The sequence below is a fragment of the Pteropus medius genome, unplaced genomic scaffold (genome assembly GCF_902729225.1).
Source record: "Pteropus medius unplaced genomic scaffold, Ma_sr-lr_union100, whole genome shotgun sequence".
Classification (NCBI taxonomy): domain Eukaryota; kingdom Metazoa; phylum Chordata; class Mammalia; order Chiroptera; family Pteropodidae; genus Pteropus; species Pteropus medius.
In genome coordinates this window covers 19,813,178-19,822,505 of record NW_024354875.1, presented here as the reverse complement: position 1 = coordinate 19,822,505, position 9,328 = coordinate 19,813,178, and the positions used below count along the sequence as shown (strand labels likewise).

The window sequence follows — 9,328 nt, the reverse complement described above, 5'->3', positions numbered from 1 at the left end:
GCCTCTGCCAAAAGCTACTATGTGGTATTAGGCAATTCATGCAATCTTTCTGTGCCTGAGTTACCTTATTTATTAAATGGAGGTAATAATCCTTTTTGACCCTATTTCAGATGGTTTCCGAGAGGACCAAATAAAATAGTAAAAGATACAAAGAAATGTAACATAACAGCCAAGAATTTTTATTGTTTTGTTTTATTTTGCTTTTGGAACGCTTTGAACTTGAAATGCTGATGGAAGAAACAAATGACTTGTCCAAATCAAAAAAAAAAAAAAAAGACTAATTACAATAAGCATAAGAAGACAGTACTGTAATGAAAAGAAAAAAGAAAAAAATAAACAAGAAAACAGATGAACATTTGAGAAAAATATAAATTGAGAAAAAAATGAAGGAAGAGAGAAAACATGCAAAAATCCACTGTATGTGTAACTAAAGTCTTTGAAGAAGTCAAGCAACAGAACAGAGAAGTCGAGCAACAGAACAGAGCATTATAATGCAGCAAGATTTCTAAATTAAAGGAAAAAAGTGAGTGTGCAAGTTGAAAAGATTTTCAATGTACTACAGAAATTATACTTACAACAGTCAACACAAAGACCTATTTTAGTGAATCTATTATACTTTAAAGATAGAGAAAAATACTTTTTTTTAGCAACCAGACCAAAAGATCAAGTCACTTAAAAGTTCAAGTCAATTTTATGTACATTTGTGAATTCAGACAACATTCCTCTGACACACATTTTCTTGAGAATGCTTAAGAGGATAACTTTCAGATAAAAATATCATAGAAACAGTTTCTACATAAGTTTTGGTGGTGAGTATTGATGTATTTAACAAATACATAACATTAAGTAATGTAGATAAAAAAGCAGAATACTATGTAAATGTCATGCAATGGAAAATTTGCATAATACAAATAACAAAAAAGTAAAGATAGTATGTGTGAAATGTATAATATCCTTAATTTGAGTTATTTATAGATATTAACTGGAAGTAAATTAGATGCTGGCAAGAAGGAAAGAGAAAGAATTTATTAATCTAATTACTTTTAGTAGAAAATAAAGAAGACTATAATATAATATTCTATATATGATGTAATAATCATTGTAATAAGCTGTTATTATTCCCTCAGAGTCTACTTGAAGGATAGCATTGATGGAAAATATATTTTAATAAATAGGAACTAAGATTATTATATAAAAGTAAAACTGGAAAAAATGCAAATCATCTGAAATATTATATATACTAAAAATAAGCATGGTGAAAGCATTTTATAGTATATTAATTATATATTATATTTTTAAACATTTATTTATTTTTATATGTTAATATGAAGAAGTAAAGGTAGACAATATGAGTCATTTCAGTAATTAAGTGCCCTATCTCCACGATTAACAAAAAATCATGTTCAGATCTGCTTATAAAGGAAAACTTAACTTGGCTGAATATAAAAGATATTCATAAAGAAAAGGAGATCCAGAATGATAAAAATTAAAAGTTAGACAAAAATATGCAAAGTTGGAAAAAGAATTGCAATCTTTTTTAATAAACAAGGTAGAACACAGACAGGAAGGAAGAGGAGGAAAGGAAGGAAGGAAGGAAGGAAGGAAAGGAAGGAAGGAAGGAGAAGGAAGGAAGGAAGGAAGGAAGGAAGGAAGGGGAAGGAAGGAAGGAAGGAAGGAAGGAAGGAAAGAAGGAAGGAAGGAAGAGGAGAAAGTAAGAAGAAGGATGGAAAGGAGGAAGGGAGGAAGGAAGAAAGGGAGAGATAGGAAAAGAGAGAAGGAGGATGGGAGGAAAGTAGAATGAAACAAGCCAAGGAAGACATTATAAAATACTAAACATAAAAATCAAAGTATAGGTGCTACTAGTAACATTTATATACCTAATAAAAGAGCAACAACATCACTGTATATTTAATAGCAATTTTTATAAAGATTGTAAAATGTTCTAAATAATTTTATACCAATAAACTTCACATATGAGTAAATTGACTATGTTTTGAAACCTCAATTTATTCAAACTAACAAGGACACTTAAAATACTCTGGTATCTATTAAAACAATTGAATCGCTTATTAAAAACCTTTGTGTAAAAAAAAAGTAAACCATATTCAAGAGTTTTAACATGAGTAGTACTTTTCATCTCTTTTTAGGTCAACATAATCTTCATTTCAAAAGTTTATATAGTCATAACAAAATATTTTATGGGCCAACATTTCTAATGAAAATTTATATGAAAAATTTAAACTGGTGATTAGGAAATTAAATACAGTAATATAGAAAAAGAAAAAACATCTAACCAAATGGGATTTATTCCAGGAAGACAAAAATGCCCTAACATTTGAAAATCAGTGAATGTAATTTATGTTAACTTTAAAAATGGAGAAAAGTAAATCATTCTTTAAACAGATATAAGAAATATCATTTGTCAAAGTCGAAATCCATTCATGCAAAAATTCCTAGCAAAATTTGAATAAAAGAAAACTTCCTCAATCTAATAAAGGGTATCATATTTAATAAGTGAGATACTGAAAGTTTTCCACCTGAAAACTGGAATGAAACAATGATCTTACTACCATGCCTTTAATTCCACATTGCACTCACTGGAGGTTCTTGCAAGTGTAGTAAGGCTTAAAAGAAAAAGCATAGTAGTTAGAAAGAAATAAAATTAAAATGTCTGTTTTTAGAACATTTCTTCTTTGTCATTTTTATTTTCTCTTAAATAATATATCTGATTTACTTATTATTGTAAAAAACATTTATTCTATTATTTTTTTCTTTTATAACATTAATTTCTGGATGTATCTTTACTATTATTCTGCTTTTGTCATGGTTATTTTTGTTCTTTCTCTGGAATTTATGAGTAGCATGCTTAATTTATGTGTTTGAGGTATTTTATATTATCAAATTAAATATTTGTGACTAAGAATTTTCCTTTGAGAGCTGCTTTAGCAGTGTCCCACAGATTTTAATATTTGTTTTCCTAATTTTTTTCCCTAAAAATTATTAACATGGTTTGTAATTCTTACTTGACACGAGTTATTTCATAAATAGCTCTGTAATGACCAAGTTGAAACAACTTGCTTAGGATTTGTTATTAATTTATTATTTGCAGTGTTACCATAGGACAGTGCCAGTATTTTTGCATTTAACAAAATAAAAGAAGACTTTCTCTATAGCCAAATATATCTTCAATGTTTGCATATTTTCCGTGGTCTCCTGAAAAAAAGACATGCTCTCTATTATGGAGTTTCATCATCATATTGGTTCATTGTACAGTTGTTATTTTTATATGCATTATCAAAAAATTCTTTTTTTTCCAGATATAAAATTGATTATTACTAATCTGTTTTGTTTCCTCTAATTTCTGCTATACTGGTGTAGCTTCTAGGTTTTGTACATGTAAAATATGTATTTAGAAGTGTTATGTCTTCTTTGTTAATTGTAGTCTTTCACTTAATAATGTGCACTTATTTCCTGAATTCTATCTTAATTGATAACATGATCACAGTACATATTTTTCTGTTTATATTAGCCTACTCCATGTTACCTATAATTTTATTTTTAATGTTTTTAGTCTTTTAGCTGTGTTTCATGTAAATAGGAAAGATTTAAATTTTATGATTTGGTCTGAACAGGTTTTCTTTAATGTCTTTTAATTATCTTAATAGTCTTTTAATTCCATAATATAATCTATTCTTTCACTATTTTAGTTTATTAGTTTTTCATTTGAAATTTTGTTCTTCTTAATTACCTTCATACTTATTTACTGCATAATATATTGTTGATCTCTCAATAGACAATATGCATTGGTTCCTTATTAAAAGCAACAACAAAATTAGCTTATAACATCTTCCTCCTAAGACTCATTTTATCCAGTATTATCTCACTGATCTTTGCTTCTGTATTTGTGAACATGCTTTTGCTTACAACACTTCACTTGCCATCTTATCCTTTGACAAATCTGTAAATTTATTCTAGTGCAAGCATCCTCCATTTTCCTCTCAACCTATAGACTAATTATACAAATTAAAGGGTAGTCTTTCTTAGAGTTTCTTCTCTTGACCTCTAATGTGGTTTAAAATACCATTTAAAGAGAAAGAGAAATAAGGACAGTTCATCTGGCTCTCCTTGACAACTACAATTTAAAACTAATGTATGTTCAATACTTAAACATGAAACAAAACTGTCTTTACGGTTTAAAGTCCCTGGCCTCCCTTAGAGCTAATATGGCTGAGAAAGCCAAAAAAAAGGCAGTAAAATACACTCTCATGTCTAAAAATAGCATACATTATCAACTTTCTTTATTTAAATGATTAAATCTTGAGTCGGCCTTTTCTAATCATTAATGACTTGGGAAGCCAGTCCTCTATTTGGAAGGCTGTCAAGTTCTACCACCCATGTGCAAAAACCAATTTAAGCACTCATACATCCTAAGGTCAGTGCCTTCAGATTTAACTTAAAATAAAAATACTGTGTACACAACCATTATAAACTTAAGAATCTGACAAGGTCAAAATCTTATGCAACAATCTCTTACCAATTTTAAACTTTAAAGCTTTCCTTAATATGGTTCAACTGCAAGTATTATGCTTCCCAAATGGCTGTTTGGGTCGATTTATTGAAGTTCTTAGCTTTTGCACCAGAAATTGATAATATTCCTTTTGTAAATAAACAATTAGAAACTAATTAAGAGATAAAGTCAGGCAGATGGAGATTAATCAAAAGTTAGGTAGATTAATACATTATATAGTACTAATGATGTTAAAATGGAAAACATAGCTTATTACATAAGCTAAATATTTTTTATCTCTTTCCCAAATTGAATTTCCCCACTAGTCAGAGACATGCCTGCACTGCTTATATTATGGAATTACAGAGAGGGCTACAAGTATTTTGCAGGCAGGCAGAACATCAAAGAAAGATACTGAGTCAAATATAGTTATCAGCATTTCCAAAACTCACCACTCATGTAGCTCATTCTTTCACCAAAAGATGGAATTGAGAGAATGGGGTAAGTGGTTAAAAACATCGTAGATATCTGTCAACATGGAAATATAAAGCATGGAAGAGAAGCACTTTTGCAATATTTTCCAGTTCCTCTCTTTCACCATGTTTCTAACTTCCCATTTCTTCCTTCTTTATTCATGTCTTACATTAAAAAAATATCCTTCAGAAGTCCATTTAATGTGGTTTGGTGAGGGATACCCTCAGTATCTTTCCATTTGAAAATATATTTATTTTGCCCTCACTCTTGAATAATAGTTTATAAAAGTATAGAATTGTAGACTGATCATTGTTTTTTTTTCTCAGTAATTTGATATTACTGAAGAATCTTAAAGCATCAATTGTTATGTAAAGACACTAACTATAAGATTTTTATTCTGTAAAAGTAATTTGAACTTTTTTTCTAGTATTTTTAAATAACTTTCTTTTTGTGCTTGATGTTCTAGCATTTTACTACAGTGTTTCTAACTGAGAATTTTAAAGTTACATGCAAGATGTATTTTCTAAACTTGAAAATTCATGGCTCTATTAATGCCAAGCCATTATCTCTATCATTCCATTCTTTAATGCCCTTAGATCTATATTGGATCTACTTAACCCATGTCTTTTTGACCTTTATATTTTTTCATCTTTATCTCTGGAGTTTAAACTGAGGATTTTCTCCACTTAGACTTTTAAATTGTTAATTTTATGTTTGGCTGTCCAGCAATTATTTTTTTTTCTATCCATTTAATTTGAAAATTCCATTATAAGACTTTTTTATATGTAACGTTTTTATCTTTATTTTTTAAACTATGCCTCTTTTTTTCCCATAGTATCTTACTTTTTACTATAGTTTCTATTTTATATCAATTAAATGTATTATAAGATCTTTATATTTTTCTACCTAGTTTTGGGACACACTATTTTGCAACATGGTATATGTTGATGTTATATTACCATCTCAAGTAATTTATAATTTTTTGTGTGTATAAACTTATTTTCAGCAAAGTTATTTTTTAAGTTGGAGTTCAATGCATTGTGTGTTAAAGTAGCATTTTTGCCAGGTTTTTCACCTGTTCACAATCACAGTTCAAATTTTGAATGGTAAGCTAGCAATGTGAAGAAGCAAAGACAATGTGAGTCCATTGTTGTCACAGGCAGTGGCAGAAACATTCAATTTCTAGACATAGCAGTGGCAGCCATTCCAGATGTAAAATCAGAGTTCAACCTCCAAAGTAATAAGTAAACAGCAGGGAAATTAAAGTGTGTGTCTAGGAGCAGTACCGGTGGTGTCTACATCAAACCAGTCCTGATTTTGGCTGTCCTATTTGAACATTTCTCAATCCAGAATGTCTTGTTCTTAGATCCTGCTTAAATTTTCTGGAGTCTATATTGTTTTTACTTACAACTACAAAATTTGGCAGGTGAAAAATTATTTTATGTTTGTTACTACACTTATCAACTCATCTAATAGCATTTATTTTACTAGCAAAATAAGTTATTTTTTATTGAGTTTATTATTAGACGAAGTTTATGACGAATTTAGAAGCTGTATTAACAAAAGTACAATTTTTGTTTTTATTTGATGTTATATTTGAAATTATATAAGTTAAATGTGAAGATAATGCAAATCTACTCTAATTAATAAACTTATTTTCTTGTAAAGAAATATTCATTTACACTGTCAATGATACTGACTGCATGATATTCCATTGTTGAAAAACATTAAAATTTTTTGATCCTATTCTCAAGTAGAAGGAAATTAGATCATATCCAATCTTTCCCTATTAAAGGCAAAAAAAAAGGTTATAGCCTAGTAAGAAAATATGTTTAAGTGAGGTTATGAAAATTAATATAGTAGGATATTATGCAGTCATTTAGCACATGGAAATTATACATGTGGTTTAAATTAGATTGTGTGAAGGAAAAATCCTAAAGAAAATAAATTTTAAAAATAACCATGATTGTCTGTTAGATATGATTTTTCAATTTTTTATGATTCTTTAATCTATTCTGATATTTATTCTGATATTCTGCAATTACTGTGTGATTATTTGAACAAATTTGTTAAATAGTGAACAATGCTTACATTTTTCACAGACATGTCTGCATTTTAGTTTGGATTGTTTTATAAAAGTAGAATTACTGCATTAAAGGCATATTTTTTTATTCTTCACTCAGCAAATGGAGCATGAGATCATGAGCAGATACACCAGCCTAGTGAATATGACTGTCTTCCCCTCATCTGACTGTAGTTCTTTCGGCCATTGGCATGTTGTTCACTGCCTGGTTCTTCATTTATGAGGTCAACTCCACCAAGTACACTCATGATACCTATGAAGAGCTCCTCCTCTCCTTGATGGCCTCACTCTTCATGGGCTTTGGGGTCTTCATTCTGCTCCTTTGGGTTGGCATCTATGTATGAACTCCCAAAGTTTCCAACAAGGCAGTTTCACTGAATCCTTGCTTTTGTAAATTAATATTTTACTATTGCTCAAGTGTCCTACCTACTGCTTACAATCAAGGCAAATGTGTGATCATTAAAAATTTTTAAAGAATAAAATAAAGGCATTACTCTTTTAAAGAAACATATATTCAGTCTAATTTGTTTATTTCAGTGTTTAGAATATAATATTTGAATTAAGTATTTTTATAGAGTATAGATAAATTAGTGTCATAGGAATGTAAAAATTCAATTATAAAATAGAAATGGAAACAGAGTCTACTTCATAAATACTATTTAGTAGAGACAGCTTGTCAATAAATGAAGGTTGCTGGGCTATGTCAAAGCAGAAGGCTGAGTCTAGACTGTCTTGGTGTTTTCTTTCTGCTGTGTTGTTTTCGCATTTTATTAGCTAAAAAGATTGTTCATATTTAAAAGAAGCTGTTCTATGAGGAATGATAGACTATTATAAGAACAAAAATAATAAAATATCTGAAGAAATTGTTAGAAAAGGTAGAAATCACATGTTCAAATATTTTTAATATCAGGACTCGAGTTGAAAATTTGTTTGTAGTGATTGTGTTTTGTAGGCTAACTTTTTTTTCTATTATGTCTGGGCCTTTTAAAAAGATAATTTTAAGTCATTCACTACTTTAAAATTTTTAAATTAACTTCATATTTTAGCTATAACTTTGTTGGATGGTGACTTTCTTGCTATTTTCGTAAATACAATAGACATATATTAACATATCAATATGTCAATGGCTTTATTAATGTGAAAGTATTTCAACAATCTGTTGTAGGTATGTAGTATCCTATGAAAGACTAATAAAAATTGTAGTCAAAGAATTTGCATTTTTCATTTTTGTTTTTATCAACCAAATTTGGTACCCTATACCATTTGAATCCATGGAAGCATAATAGGCAACTTGCAAAAGATTTTGCACATCTGTTAAAACTCAACTGGTCTGTGCTGTCCACCACAGTGAGTGCAAAGGATTCCACCACAGGCTATTTTTCCAGATTGTTAAATCCCTTCCCACATGGTACTGCAGACAGCTTCATGGATTGTATGACTTTTTTAGCCAATTCAAGAGAAATTCTATTCCAAGAAAATTTTTATTCTAAGTAGTATATGAAATATAGAGATATTAGACTGAGCTTTATCATCACTATATCATCTGATCTAGCACATTATTAGGTAATGAATAGTCTTCTCATGGACTTACACTCACCAGACATGTGGCATTCATGTAACATAAAGTATATTAGTAAATCAATCAATTTTCTAATCAATTTTATTTCTTTCATCATTTTAATCTCTTTCTCAATATATGAAACATAATAAGAAAGGCATATGGATACTAATATGCAAATACTATCTATACATGTCCATATTGAATAAGTTCTGGTCATTTTGCATATAGACTTTTGTTATAAAGAGTACTGACAAATGTTTTTTTAAATGAGGGGAAAATCCAAAACATTATAAAGGAAGAAACTTTGACATTGTGTAAGTTTTAAAAGAAAATATGAATTATACATATTGATACTTATTTTCTATTTTATGGAAGATCAGTTTGAGAATCAGCTCTTTAACAGTCTCAAATAGAAAATTAGTAAACACTTCCTAGAAAATATATACTTTAAAAAAGTAGGTTTGGTGCAACATTAAAAATAATACATGACACAATTAAAATGTGTATTTGTAGGTTTTGGATTAAAACCTATAAAGAAATGATGAACTACAAAGCTTCCTTTATCACCATAGTCTCAGCCCAGGGCATGGATGCAGGCAGCCTAAAGAAGGAAACAGGAAACACATACATAGTCCCTTGCCCAGTCTTCTGTCATTACTCATCATCCATTGGTCAAAAACAAGAAGGTAAAGTGGGCAAAGAT

The 9,328-nt window shown here is 29.3% G+C and overlaps 1 pseudogene; it reads left to right on the top strand.

Moving 5' to 3' along the window:
* Positions 1-7,167: 7,167 nt before the first annotated feature.
* LOC120597056 (transmembrane protein 258-like) lies at positions 7,168-7,408 on the top strand (annotated as a pseudogene).
* The last annotated feature ends 1,920 nt before the right edge of the window (positions 7,409-9,328 follow it).